Source organism: Muntiacus reevesi, chromosome 15 (genome assembly GCF_963930625.1).
Source record: "Muntiacus reevesi chromosome 15, mMunRee1.1, whole genome shotgun sequence".
NCBI classification, from domain to species: Eukaryota; Metazoa; Chordata; class Mammalia; order Artiodactyla; family Cervidae; genus Muntiacus; species Muntiacus reevesi.
The window spans coordinates 19,196,000-19,208,958 of NC_089263.1; positions in this window are offsets into that span (position 1 = coordinate 19,196,000).

Genomic DNA, 12,959 nt, shown 5'->3' on the forward strand with positions numbered 1-12,959 from the left:
TGATCCTGGGTTTGCTACTGGCCCGCCCCAGAGTAACTGGCATAAGATCCCAGGTCACAGTAGTAGCGGCCCTTCTGATATTTGTCAGAAAGCAAATGTGACTTTATTTTTTAAAAAACATTTGTATCTGAGTGATATAGGTCTTTTTTTTAACTTTTTCTTTTATACTGGATATAGTTAATCAACAATGTGATAGTCAGGCGTATAGCAAAATGACTCAGTTATACATAAACATGTATCTATTCTTTTTTATTTTCTCCATTAGGTTGTTACATAATATTGAGCAGCCTTCCCTGTGCTATACAGTAGGTCCTTGTTGGTTATTCGTTTTAAATATAGCAGTGTGTACTACATGTGCATGTAGTAATATTTTTCATGAGACTTCCTCCTTCGTGCTTTACCAGTGAGACCCCCCAAAGGAGCTGAACAAGAGGAACAGGACGAAGCAGTGGGTAGGGGAGGTGTCTTAACCAAATATTATTTACTATGCAGTTCATGAGCCTCCTCACCCATAAAACGGGGCAGTTATAGCATCAGCACCACTCAGTTACTGTGAGGGTCAAATGAGTCCTACGTGTAAAGCACTGAGAACAGAGCGTGGCCCAGAGTAATCGCTCACAAAATATAGTGTATGATTATTCTTAGATCAGCACCTCCGTAAAAGCTGTACCAGCATGATGAGCACCTCCAGGGCCTCCGTCCCTGAAATAACAAGACCTTCACCACCAGGCTTCAGAAGGCAGAAGGCAACCATCTCTCTTGAGCTGTTTCTACCAAAAACACATGGTAAGGGGAGTGCTTGTTTGGGGTCAGCTCCTGCGGAGTCCCAGGTCTCTGTCTACCGCACGTGGGATAACCCCGGCATGGGTGTAAAAACCGGGATGAGAGGCATAGGCTAGTTTCAAAATGTGCTTCATATTTCAGAGGGGTAACTGTTTTTTCAATAATCACTTATTTGGCTGCGTCAGGCCTCAGTTGCAGGGTTTTGTTGCATCATGTCGGGTCTTTTGTTGCAGCACATGGGTTCTCTAGTTGTGGCACTGGGGCTCAGGGGTTGCGACCAGCAGGCTTGAGCACTCATTCAACATTTGCTGAATAAATGATTGAGCTTTTTCTAAAAAATGTCTTTAGCTAAATTTCACTGAAGTAAATTTCACCAGGACAATACACAAGATTCTTCCATTTGCAATGTGCTATGCAGCTGTTAATTTCACCTTAGCTGCACAACAATTTATGCTCCTGGAGCTATCTCTGATAAAGAGAAATATCTAGAAGGAAAACAATTTATTCTACCATAAGCCAAAAATTATCACATCATAAGTATAATTTCAACATAACTGACTATATAATAGCTAATTTATAAATTAAAAATACATTGAATTATAATTTAACATATAAAATTTAAAAATAACAAACACCAGTAAGAAAGTCAACTGATTTACAAAAACCCACACCTGAGGGCTTCCCCATCTATTTGCCATGAAGTGATGGGACCGGATGCCATGATCTTAGTTTTCTGAATGTTGAACTTTAAGCCAACTTTTTCACTCTCCTCTTTCACTTTCATCAAGAGGTTCTTCAGTTCTTCTTCACTTTCTGCCATAAGGGTGCTATCATCTGCATATCTGAAGTTATTGATATTTCTCCCAGTAATCTTGATTCTAGCTTGTGCTTCCTCCAGCCCAGCATTTCTCATGATGTACTCTGCATATAAGTTAAATAAGCAGGGTGACAATATACAGCCTTGACGTACTCCTTTTCCTATTTGGAACCAGTCTGTTGTTCCATGTCCAGTTCTAACTGTTGCTTCCTGACCTGCATATCTTGAGGTTTCTCAAGAGGCAGGTCAGGTGGTCTGTTATTCCCATCTCTTTCAGAATTTTCCACAGTTTATTGTGATCCACACAGTCAAAGGCTTTGGCATAGTCAATAAAGCAGAAATAGATGTTTTTCTGAAAATCTCTTATTTTTTCGATGATCCAACGGATGTTGGCAATTTGATCTCTGGTTCCTCTGCCTTTTCTAAAACCAACTTGAAAATCTGAAAGTTCACAGTTCATGTTGCTGAAGCCTGGCTTGGAGAATTTTGAGCACTACTTTACTAGCGTGTGAGATGAGTGCAATTGTGCGGTAGTTTGAGCATTCATGGCAAATAGATGGAGAAACAGTGGAAACAGTGGCTGACTATTTTTCTGGGCTCCAAAGTCACTGCAGATGGTGACTGCAGCCATGAAATTAAAAGACGCTTACTCCTTGGAAGGAAAGTTATAACCAACCTAGACAGCATAATAAAAAGCAGAGACATTACTTTGTCAACAAAGGTCCATCTAGTCAAGGCTATGGTTTTTCCAGTGGTCATGTATGGATGTGAGAGCTGGACTATAAAGAAAGCTGAGCACCGAAGAATTGATGCTTTTGAACTGTGGTGTTGGAGAAGACTCGAGAGTCCCTCAGACTGCAAGGAGATCCAACCAGTCCATCCTAAAGGAGATCAGTCCTGAGTGTTCATTGGAAGGACTGATATTGAAGCTGAAACTCCAATACTTTGGCCACATGCTGCGAAAAGCTGCCTCATTTGAAAAGAACCTGATGCTGGGAAAGATTGAGGGCAGAAGGAGAAGGGGGAGACAGAGGATGAGATGGTTGGATGGCATCACTGACTCAATGGACATGGGTTTGGGTGGACTCCGGGAGTTGGTGATGGACAGAGAGGCCTGGCGTGCTGCGGTTCATGGGGTCGCCAAGAGTCGGACATGACTGAGCGACTGAACTGAACTGAGGGCTTCCCTGGTGGCTCAGTGGTAAAGAATTCACCTGGAAATGCAGGGGACACAGGTTCAATTCCTGATTGGGGAAAATCCCACATGCAACCAGACCCGTGTGCCACGACTACTGAGCCCACTCGTTGCAACTACTGAAGCCCTTGTGCTCTAGAGCCTGTGCTCTGCAACAAGAAAAGCCACTGTGATGAGAAGCTTGCACACTGCAACTAGAGAGTAGCCCTCACAGCAACAAAGATCCAGTGCAGACAAAAATAAAATTATTTTTTAAAATCCTTAAAAAAAAAACAACCACGCCTGAAAGTAAGTTCTTCCATCAGAAGAATGAAACATTATGAACACTATGCAGAAAGGAGACAGTTAACATATCTTAGTTTAAGATAAAGAGGAGGTTCTGGGTCAACAAGATGATTTCATTTTTACAATGCTAATATTAATCAGCTCCAAGCATCTCAATCCACATGTGCATACCACCAGAAAGGCAACTGAACTGCTTTCTCTGACAGACATTAGCATCCTTACCCATACTTCACATACTAAACAAATGTCAACTTCTGGAAGTAGCAGTTCTACAAATCACTGGGGGAAAAAAATCCCCACAAGGATCCATCCCGGGGGCCATGGCATCAGTGCCGTGTGTCCTTCCAGACAAGGAAGGGCAGAACCCTCAGTTCCTGAAAGATTGAAATATCCATGGGCTCTGAGCCCTGGCGAAGGCCCTGTGGCATGTTTTGCCAGCTGCAACATTGCGAATCCCACATCGTAATCTGTTAGATCCCGGCCTGGCCCGGCTTGGCGAGCAGTGTCCCCTGCAGAGTGAGAAGAGCACAGATCCAGACCTGCAGTGGCCACTCCACATGCCCACCAGAGAAGGTAAATGGACTTCTTGCCATTTGTTTGTCTCTAAAGATTTTATGCTCAAAATATAAGCTCTGGGATTAAAAGAAATGTGTATTTCTCTCCTGCAGAGACATTTCCTTTGAGGAGTATGTTGGATTGAACTCTTTTACTTTTTTAAGCTGATTTTCTGGAGTACAGTTTCTTTACAAAGTGGTGTTAGTTTCTACCATACAGCAAAGTGAATCAGTTTTATATATATATATATATACCTATATCCCCTCTTCTTTTGGATTTCCTTCTCATTTAGATCATCACAAACATCGAGTAGGGTTCTCATTAGTCATCTATATTCTATATCCTATCAATACTGTATATATGTCAATCCCAATCTCCCAATTCCTCCCACCCTGCATTCCTTTTTAGTGTCCGTACACTTGTTCTCTATGTCTGTGTCTCTATTTCTGCTTTGCAAATAAGATCATCTGTACCATTTTTCTAGATTCCACATACATGCATTACTATACAATATTTGTTTTTCTCTTTCTGACTTACTTCATTCTGTATAACAGTCTCTAGGTTTATCACATCACTGCAAATGAACCAATTTTGCTCCTTTTGTGGCTTAGTAATATTCCATTGTATATATGAACCACAGCTTTATCTGTTCCTCCATTGATGGACATTTAGGTTGCTTCCATGTCCTGGCAAAGCTTCCCTGGTGGCTCAGATGGTAAAGAATCTGCCTGCAGTGCAGGAGACGTGGATCAAGAAGATCTCCTGGAGAAGGGCATGGCAACCCACTCCAGTATTCTGGCCTGGAGAATTCCATGGACAGAGGAGTCTGGTGGAATACAGTCCATGGGGTCGCCAAGAGTTGGACACGACTGAGCAACTAACATTTCACCTCATGTCCTGGCTATCATAAATAGTGCTACAGTGAACACTGGGGTGCATATGTTTTTTCTTTTAATTATGATTTTCTCTGCATATATGCCCAGTAATGGGATTTCTGGGTCATACTGAGCTAAATTCCAAGCACCAAGAATTTTTGTAGAGACAGTCTTGCTTGCCTATTAAAAGAGGACACACCCCATCCCATCCCAGTAACAAACAAGGTTTAAGTTATTCATTCAATGGGGGAAAAATGAGAGCAAGACTTTCTGAGAGCAGATTTTCTCCTGTAGGGGAACATCTCTAGTACCCCACTTTTGGAAGGAAATGGTCATCCTGCCTTGGCATTTAATTGTCAGGGTTTTGAGAGAAGATTCTGTCTGTTGTCTTTCAGGGGAAATGAGGGACATACTTGGTGACTGTAATGTGCTATTCAGTTTGGACTGGCGTGACTATTTATTTATTTATTCCCTGCTTTGTCCCAGAAACACTTTAAGGTGGCAGAGGTTAGTTGTGCTGGAAAAGACCCTGATGCTGGGAGAGACTGAGGGCAAGAGGAGAAGCGGGTGACAGAGGAATGAAATGGTTGGATGGCATCCCTGACTCAATGGATATCAGTTTGAGCAAACTCCAGGAGATGGTGAGGGACAGGGAAGCCTGGCGTGCTGCAGTTTACGGGGTCACAAAGAGTCAGACACAACTTAGTGAGTTAACAAGGTTAGTTGTGATGAGGTGATCATCAGTTAGAGCGTAGAACCAGGAAGCAGCTCAGGTTAGTGTCCAGTGGGGTCAGCAGCCACAGGGGAGGGGGTCCTGCCAGAAGGTGCACAAAGACTTGCTATGCCCAAAGACCTGCTATGCCCAAAGACCCACCCCCCCCAGGAAACCAGCTGTGCTCCCCCAACCACAACTGACTGGGCTCAGGCAGGTACCTGAGTCAAGCTAGCTATGAACCAGCCAGGTTTGAAAGAGACTAGATGTCAATGCAGTGAGGCTTAGCCCACAGGGATGATCCAAACCAGACAGTGACCAAGTGTCCCTACTGCATCCTCTTTCAGGAAGCGTGAAGGGGCCCTGGCCAGTCTCATCTGAGAATACAAGAGGCCTGAGGTCACCAGAGCTTCCGCTGTACCCCTGTGAGCTCTCCCCACGATGCTCGGTGCTCTAGGCTGGTGCAAAATTGCAGGCGTGGCTGTGACTTGCAGGATGGTCACTTTGCTGGAGGGTCAGTTCTAGAAGTTCATTCCGGAGGCCCAACTAAGAGTCTACCCTCCAGCCCTTCCTAAGATTTGTAAGCGCCTAATTCCTTGCGCTAAGTCCCTTGTGTACTAAAATATCTGGAAAGGGAAAGAATTGAAACATATACATTACCATATGTAAAACAGATAACCAGTGCAAGTTTGATGTGTGATGCAGGGCACCCCAAAGCCGGTGCTCTGTGGCAACCTGAAGGGATCAGGTGAGGAGGGAGGTGGGAGGGGGAGCTCAGGATGGAGGGGACACACGTATACCTGTGCCCAGTTCATACTGATGTATGGCAAAAACCATCGCAATGTTGTAATTATCTTCCAATTAAAATAAATTTAAAAAAATATGATACTGAAGCTGAAGTTCCGATACTTTGGCTACTTGATGCGAGAGCTGACTCATTGGAAAAGACTCTGGTGCTGGGAAAGATTGGGGGCGGGAGGAGAAGAGGGCAACAGAGGATGAGATGGTTGGATGGCATCATCAACTCAATGGACATGAGTTTGAGCAAACTTCGAGAGATAGTGAAGGACAGGGAAGTCTGGTGTGCTACAGTTCATGGGGCTGCAAAGAGTCAAACACAACTTAGAGACTGAACACAACAACAAAAATACCTGGAAAGCTCTTTGTTTCCTGAGACTGAACCCTGACTGATGCCAGGACCCTTCTCTGGGCTCCCATCGTGCTTTCTGGTATGGATCACGTGGCCATGGTGTGCTTAAGCTCCCTGCTGCCCTCACCCGCCCCAGCCACAAGCTCGCTGAGAACTGTGTCTGGTTTCCCTTATGTCCCTAGCACCCAGCACAGAACCTGCAGGAAGAAGGTGCCCAGCCAATATTTGTTGCATGGACCAATGAGTCTCCCCGGTGAGAATAAATTCTTTTTCACCTTCATAGCCACATCATTCAGAGTAGGAACTAGGGAACACTCTGGCTATTTCCTGCAAGAGGAGATTCGGTACAGAACTTCATCAGCAAGAATAAAGACGGTGGACGGGCTGGCAGAGTGGGTGTCTCGGGTGACTTGCTTCAAGGTCACACCACTGCAGCGGGGACCTGGAGCCAGATTCTAGAGGGAAGGAGGCCACCGTTGCCACGGCTACCACTGTGGCTGCCGCCACAACGCGAATCCAGCGACGAGAGAGTGACACGCCAAGTTGGGCTGCGACAACCGTCATGTCAGCCAGAGCATGCTGGTCTGTGCGGAGGCCACAGGAAGGCGGTCCCTGCCTCTCTCTGCCTGTGAGACACAGGCAGAGTAGAAATTACAGCCAGAACCCCAGCTGCAAGGGCCTCTGGGAATTGCACGCTGGCTCCCAGCATTGAGGGCAGGAGCTATTTCTTCATTACCCTGGGCTGACCCGTGCTCTGAGGACAACAAGGGCTCCATTGAGGTTTCTGGCCAAGTTCTCACACAAATTTCTGTGGGTTCCTAAGAATGGGGATCTGGGAGAGGGACTGCTGGGATACTCCTAAAAAGGGCCAGCAAACCACCCCCCACCCCCTGACCCCTACTCACAGGAGTTGAGAGGCCGCAGGAAACAGCAGCTGAAGGCCTGGCCTGAAGCACCTCAGCTTAGGGACCAGTGACCTCTTGGAAGGCAGCGGACACAAGTGGGCGGGAGGGCAGGCCTGGATCAGGCAAACAGGGGAACTCAGAAGACTTCGCTGGGGAAGCCTGGTGGCTCCAGACAAGGGCTACGCCCCCGGTGTGGGGCTCCTGGGCAGGGTGTGCAATCCCAGCACCCACAGCAAGAGAAGACGGGGCTCAGCTGCCCCTCCCTGGGTTTGCAGAGAGACTCGGTGACTCCCAGATGGACGCCAAGGCCATTGAAGTGACTGGTGTCTGAGAAGGAGGAAGCCAGGGGAAAACGATGGCCTCACTGCAGGATCAGAAAGCAAAGGCGGCCGCCCCGACCCACCAGCACAGGGCTCCTAACCCCTCACCCATCGAGGTGCGTGGGGTTTGGCTGTTCTGCTTCGGCGCCTCCTGAGTGGGCCTGGACCCTTCGGCTACCCATACCTAGTAGACGGCAGAGTCTGACCACCCAATTTGGGTGCTTCAGCCTCCTACCAGTCCTGGGTCTGAAGGGCTGTGAAGAGACCCCGGGGTGGGGCAGGCCATGATCAGGTCAGAGCTGCATTGGAACCTAAGCCCCAGCAGGCGGGGGTGGAAAGGAGAGGGCCTTGTGGAAGCTGCTGACACCAGGGTCATCCGTGCTTCTCTTAAGGCTCAGCTGGGGAGGCCGGGTCCACCAAGAAAGCAGGCACATCCAGGGCCTGATGGGAGCAGCAAACACCGGCACTTGGTTCTCCCCGTGACCTCCCCTCCACCCTGAACATCCTGAGGGGGGCTCTCAGGGCTCCTCGCCTTCCCCTAAAATGCAAGAAACTGGATCTCCCCCAGGCAGGACACAAGGAGAATCTTCACTTCAATCCTGCGGTAGCTTTTGAATTAAAAAAAATTTTTTTTAAGTGTTTGTTTATTTGGCTGCACCAGGTCTAGTTTGTGGCATGCAGGATCTTTAGTTGTGGCATGCAAACTCTTATATGAGGCATGTGGGATCAACTTCCCTGACCAGGGATCGAACCCTGGTCCCCTGTGTTGAGAACGTGGAGCCTTAGCCACCAGACCTTCAGAGAATTCCCAGCTCTTGAATGTTGAATGATGAACTTGTTATTGTTCAAAAATAATACTAAAAAGAAAACTAAAAAGAAAAGAAGTGATTAAACCAAAGAGAAAAAGAAGTGATTTCCCCACCCACCCCTTCCATATTTTATTATTATCTACTTCCATGGTTAGGGCTTCCCTGATAGCTCAGTTGGTAAAGAATCCGCCTGCAATGCAGGAGACCCTGGTTCGATTCCCGGGCTGGGAAAATCTCCTGGAGGAGGGAGAGGCTACCCACTCCAGTATTCTTGGGCTTCCCTTGTGGCTAAGCTGGTAAAGAATCCACCTGCAATGCAGGAGACCTCAGTTCAATCCCTGGGTCGGGAAGATCCCCTAGAAGTGGGAAAGGCTACCCACTCTAGTATTCCAGCCTGGAGAATTCCATGGACTACAGTCCATGAGGTCGCAAAGAGTCGGACATGACTGAGCGACTTTCACTCATTTCCATGGTTAACATACATTCAACTTAACTGCGGGCAACGGTCAAGTCACTATGGGTCCTCAGGACCCTCCGTGCTATACTTCACACGCACCCTGAGTACACAGCTGGCTTCCCACAATGTGCCCGTGTGTGCGTGTGCAGTCGTGTCTGACTCTGTGTGACCCCATGGACTGTAGCCCACCAGGATCTTCTGTCCATGGGGTTTTCCAGGCAAGAATACTAGAGTGGGTTGCCATTTTCTTCTCCAGGCAATTTTTCCAACCCAGGGATTGAACCTGAGTAAGTGCTTGAGCCATGGATTCCCACAAGTGGTCCATAAAGAGCTGCAGACCCCACCTTGACCACAGGGACTGATCTAAAGGTGGCAGGTGAGCCAAAGTCAGCCCATCAGGCTCTTTGCCTGGAATTTCTTTAAATGACAGCTAGAAGAGGGGGTCAGGTCTCAAATGTGCCACAGCCATGCATCTGCAGTGTGAAGAAAGCTGGTCTGACCCGCAGGGAGAGGAGAGGAGAGCCCGATGAGACCCCGATGACGTCAGGTTCCTGTCGTCCTTCGCTTTCTGCAGTTTGGCTGGGAAAGCCAATACATTCTCCTTTGTCTGCCAAAACTGGTGTGAATCAGGTTTCTGGTGCTTGCAGCTAAAAGAATTGTAAGTGATTAGTCTTGCCCTCTGTAAAATAAAGGGGCTAGACAGGCTGGTCTTGGGAGTGGGGGTGGGGGGTGGGAAGTGTCCTGGTAGCTTTGGTATCGGGGGTGGTAAAGTCCATGCCCTGTGCCCTGGAGTGAGCTGGGGAGTGACCTGGATGTGACACAGACCATCCCCCTCTGTGTCAGGCAGAATGGCTCATTCTTGGGACACTGCATTCAGAAGGCTGGGCCAAATGACCAAAGGGCGTTTGGCCACCTTCTCTAGCTCCAGCCTGCCATCACCTGCCCTGCCGCTGGGCCAGCCAGCTCTGGAGAAGGGGGAACACAACCAGAGTCTTTCCAACTAGGGAATCAGCCCCTGTTACTGCAGTGAAACCTCACAAGCTCCCTCTGGAGCCAAGGCTTCCCACTTCTAGAGAGGAGGGCTCGGGCCCAGGGAGGTCCAGCATACTCTGCTGGAGGTCACACGGCTTCAACAGGTGGTGTCAGGGTTCAAACTCCTTTTGTTCATAGGCCTCTTCTTGGCCTTGCTTACAGGCTCAATTGCTCTTGGGGGCAGCCCCTTACGCCCTCCAGTTTCTCTAGCCAGACCCACCTAGGAGGAAAGGGGGAAATCCACTGTTTTCCAGTGGCTTAGCCCCCAGACTTTTCCAAGGGCTTTGCTGGTGGCTCAGCTGGTAAAGGATCTACCTGCAATGTGGGAGACATCGGTTCAATCCCTGGGTTGGGAAGATCCCCTGGAGAAGGGAAAGGCTACCCACTCCAGTATTCTGGCCTGGAGAATTCCATGGATAGTCTATGGGGTTGAATGAGTTGGACACGACTGAGCGGCTTTCACTTGGCCCCCAGAGGCCTCAGAGCAGCACCGACTCCATGGATGTTGGGAGAAAGCATCACAGTGAAAGGCCTGAGCCAGTGGTGGGCCACGTCCAGTGCTACGCAACTGCGGAAGGGGACCTCTAAGAACCACCGTCGCTCATCTGTGAAGTGGGGAGAAAATGCCTCCTTGCCTCCCTCACAACAAGGTGAGCCCTCAGGAGTGGAAGACTCGGGACACTGCCCAGCTCCCTGCCCTCATCAGAGTTCTCTGTGCCTTGTGGACAGAGTTATGGCCTCCCACTCCCCCAACCCCCTCACCCCCTGGCCACAGCCCAAGCCAAGGGCCACCTCCATTTGAAGGGACTGCTTCCACTTTAACTCTGCATGGAGGACCAGGGTGACAAATGGAATTAATAGCAGAGGTGAAAGCACACCCACTCCCCCAACCTTTGCCTTTTTTTTTTTTAAGTAAGCAATATTTTTTTCTCTGTTTACCACCCTTCCCCATTCAAAACACAAAACCCCACAGATGAACTGTAGAAATTTTAGAAAATATATCTTAGTCAATATACAACCAAGGACTTCCCTGACGGTCCAGTGGTTAGGAGTCCTCCTGCCAGGGTTCCTTGGTGGCTCAGTGGTAAAGAATCCACATGCCAAAGCAGGAGACACGGGTTTGATTCTTGGTCCAGGAAGATCTCACATGCTAGGAGCACCTAAGCCCATGTGCCCCAACCACTGAGCCCACGTGCCCTAACGCCTGTGCTCTGCAACACAGAAGCCTGAGCACCACAACTAGAGAGTGGCCCCCACTCGCCACAACTAGAGAAAAAGCCCACACAGCAACAAAGACCCACACAGCCAAAAGTAAGTAGGTACATTTCTTTTTTAAAAAGAGACCTCCTGGCAATGCAGGGGACACCGGTTCAATCCCTGGTCCAGGAAGATCCCCTGCCCCGAACTGCCAGGCCGTGAGCCACGACTCCTGAGCCTGCACACCTGAGTCCAGCCCTGCAGCAAGAGCAGCCCCCTCCATGGGAAGCCTGTGATCCACAGCTAGAGCGTGGCCCCAGCTCACTGGATCTAGAGAAAGCCCATGCACAGCAAGGAAGACCCAGAGCAGCCAAAAAAGGAAAAACAAAAACAAAAACAAAACACAATCCATACTCATAATTCATGGATTCTGTATTTGTGAATCCACCTATTCTCTAGCATTTACTTGTAACCCCCCAGATCGATACCTGTGGGATTTTCGCGGTCATTCTCCAACATGGGCAGAGCTGAGAAAAATCTGAGTGGCTGGGTGCTGGCATTTCTAGCTGAGGTGCAATAAGACAGAGTTCTGCCTTCTCCTTTCAGCTCTCAGATCGCAAACAAGTGTCCTTTTGGTAATTTACACAGGATGATTTTTTTTTCACATTTATGCATTTTTTTTGGTAGGTGATTTTGATCTTTATAATGACCCCCAAGCCTGGAGGTGAATGAAGTACAGTCAGGGGTTCCTAAGCGGACTCAGCATGAGATGGGCCTTAAGGAGAAAATACGGTCATTCAATTAGCTCTGTTCAGACATAAGTCATAGAGCTATTGACCCTGAGTGCAACGTTAATGAACCAACAGTACACATTAAAAAGATGTCTTTAAGTAGAAACATCCCCCTAAACAAGGCTACATACTTACCTATTGATCCACTGAGAAAAATGCGGTGACCCATGGTTGGCAAGAATCCAACTCCACGTTGCCCTAGGAGAGCTGGTTCAGCCTTCGCTTCTCCCCTGTTTTCAAGGGTCTTTACAGAGCATGACTACTGGATAATGAGCATCATCTGTTCTCTAATCTAGAGGATGCCCATGACAGTTCAATGAAGACTGAAGGTTAAAAAGTACTGACGACAGGGTGACCCCATATTATAAGAAGTAAATAAACAAATAAAGCAATTTAAAAAAAAATCCTCCACCTCTGTGTTTTATGTTTGTTGGAACTCAGAGAAGAGTGGAGAGATTCAACCTGACTTTCCTGGGGAAGGATAAGGGGTGAGGGGATGATGAAGTATTTTCTTTACATGCCTCTGCTTTGTTATGAGAGGTGTGCGTCACTTTTGTAATTTTTTAAAGTTCCATACCTCCTTATACTGTTCATGGGGTTCTCAAGGCAAGAATGCTGAAGTGGTTTGCCATTCCCTTCTCTGGTGGACCATATTTTGTTAGAACTCTCCACCATGACCAGTCCATCTTGGGTGGCCTACACATGGTTTCATTGAGTTAGGCAAGGCTGTGATCCATGTGATCAGTTTGGTTAGTTTGTGATTGTGGTTTTCATTCTGTCTGCCCTCTGATGGATCAGGATGAGTTGGACCATAAAAAAGACTAGGCACTGAAGAATTGGTGCTTTTGAACTATGGTGCTGGAGAAGACTCTTGAGAGTCCCTTGGACAGCAAGGAGATCAAACCAGTCAATCCTAAAGGAAATCGACCCTGAATATTCATTGGAAGGACTGATGCTGAAGCTGAAGTTTCCAATACTTTGGCCACCTGATGCAAAGACATGAATCAGAAAAGACCCTGATGCTGGGAAAGACTGGGGAGAAGAAAGGGACCACAGAGGACAAGATGATTGGATGG